The sequence below is a fragment of the Gigantopelta aegis genome, unplaced genomic scaffold (assembly GCF_016097555.1).
Source record: "Gigantopelta aegis isolate Gae_Host unplaced genomic scaffold, Gae_host_genome ctg11098_pilon_pilon, whole genome shotgun sequence".
Lineage (NCBI taxonomy): Eukaryota > Metazoa > Mollusca > Gastropoda > Neomphalida > Peltospiridae > Gigantopelta > Gigantopelta aegis.
The window spans coordinates 1,555-3,715 of NW_024532577.1; the positions used below are offsets into that span (position 1 = coordinate 1,555).

Here is a 2,161-nt window from a genome sequence, read left to right on the forward strand (position 1 = left end):
CACGAACCTCACCGCAGGCGGTGGTGGGGGTGGGCTTGTGGCAGGGGACGCCCCGCACGCACGCACGCACGCACGCACGCACCGCACGTCCGTGTCGTCTCGCCCCCCCCAAAAACAGAAAAGAAAATAAGTAGAAACGAATCGAACCAAAAAAATCAAAGTTTACAAACAAAAACAAAAAACCCATTGAGATGATGACCAACTCTGGGCGGTGGATCACTCGGCTCGTGAGTCGATGAAGAGCCGCAGCCAGCTGCGTGAAATAATGTGAATTGCAGGACACATTGAGCATCGATACCTTGAAAAGCACATTGCGGCCTCGGGTCAGTCCCGGGGCCACGCCTGAGGGTCGGCTGATCTGAGGGTCGGCTGAACAGCAATCGCCGGTTCGGATCGAGAGATCGGTCGCCCGGCGCACTGGGCTCGTCCAAGGCAAGTCCTCGGTCGCCTCAAGTGCAGACAGCGTGCACGTCCCGACGCTGCCGCGCGGCCTACCCGCCGCGCTCCTCTTCTCGTGCCCGTGGGGACAAGGAAACGGAAGGGAAAAAAGCAAAAAGTCAAAAAAAAAAAAAAGACTGGGAGAGAGGGCGTCGGCACGTCAGCAGGCCCCACCAACTAACGAACGCAAATTCGATTGTCCATCCTTTTAAATCCGACCTCACGTTCAGACGAGACTACCGCGAACGTGTTCAAATTTACGCCATATCACTAAGCGGAGGAAAAGATTAAACTACACAAGGTACCGTCTCCCTCCAGTAACGCCCCTTGCGAGTGAAGCGGGACCGAGCCCAGACCGAATCCCGCAGCCTTGCGCTGCCCCGGGTGCTGTTCACCGGTGGGTTGTCTGGGAACTCCAACCCGGTCGACGGGTCCACTAACTTGCGCAACCAAGTGACACCTCCTGATCGGGGCCTCTCACCACACGGGGTGGGTGTCAGGTTCCTTTACCGGCGCGGCGGACTCGTCGGCTACCGAGCGTCCCAAGAGTCGGGCAGCGGTTTGAGATAACCGCATCCAGACCCAAAGGGCTCATACCTTGGTCAAACTCCATGGTCTAAGGCTGAAATACTGTCACGCCTAAGTGGTAAATACTGTCACCGATCTAGAGGGACAAGTAGCCACGGTGCCGTAGAGGTTGTGAGTTTGAAAAAGAACTTTGAAGAGATGAGAGTTCAAGAGTACGTGAAACCGCCTAGAGGTAAAACGGGTGGGCCCGCATTAGTCCGGCCCGCGGAATCAACTCGTCCCCGTCCGCCAGGCAGGCACCCGGGGTCCGTCAGTCCCGCGCAGATGCTCGAACACGCACTCGACCCGTGGGGCCGTTCGTCGCACGGCGGCGCGCGGACGCGTGCCCCACACTTTCCCGCGGGGCAGCACCCGCGCCGCGATCGGTTCTCCGGCTTGGGGGAAAGACAGCCAGAACACGCGTATGGTCCTGGAAGGTCCGGCCCAAGGGCGGGTGTCCTTCCCGCCTTCGCGGCGGACGGTAGATGTCACCTCGTGATCGGGGGGGCTCTTACACATGCCGGCGCGCGTCGGCCGCGCTTACCGAGGGCCTGTTACGTGCCGCGGGGACGAAGAGCGCTGGGAACGTCCGGCGTCCGTCACCCCTGCTGAACACTGTGGGCATATCTCCGGCTCTGGGTGCACACGCACGTTCCGCCTTTCCGTGCCAGGTGGGATGCTGGGGCAACCGTGCCACCTCAACCGCGGTGCGGCCGGAGCGATCTCACGGAGAGTGTGGAGACGGTGCCGTCGGGGGCTCGTGGGATCGGTGTGCGAATCGGTCGGCAACCCACCCGGCCCGCTCTTGAAACACGGACCGGCCTGGAGTCTAACATGTGCGCGAGTCAGCTGGGTGCTCGTCGAAACCCAGGGGCGCAATGAAAGTGAAGGCCGGCCCTCGCCTCTGTCGGGCAGGTCCATGTTCACTCGGTGGGATCCCCCGTCTCCTCGCTTCGGGCGCGGGGGCGCCCACCCCAGGCCCGTCTCGTCCACGGCGACGCCGCGTCGGTGAGCGGAGGAGCAAGAGGCGCACACAGTTGGGCCCCGAAAAGATGGTATGAACTGCAGTGGCCTGTTCAGCAGGACGAAGCCACACGGAAACCTCTGGTGGATCTGTGCCGCAGCGATATTCTGACGGTGCAAATCGATCGTCAGA

At 61.3% G+C, this 2,161-nt stretch overlaps 1 non-coding gene across 1 annotated transcript; it reads left to right on the forward strand.

The window, feature by feature from the left end:
* The first annotated feature begins 200 nt into the window (after nucleotides 1–200).
* On the forward strand, nucleotides 201–352 carry LOC121390957. The gene has a single exon (XR_005960314.1). It is a non-coding gene; the product is annotated as a 5.8S ribosomal RNA (ribosomal RNA).
* The last annotated feature ends 1,809 nt before the right edge of the window (nucleotides 353–2,161 follow it).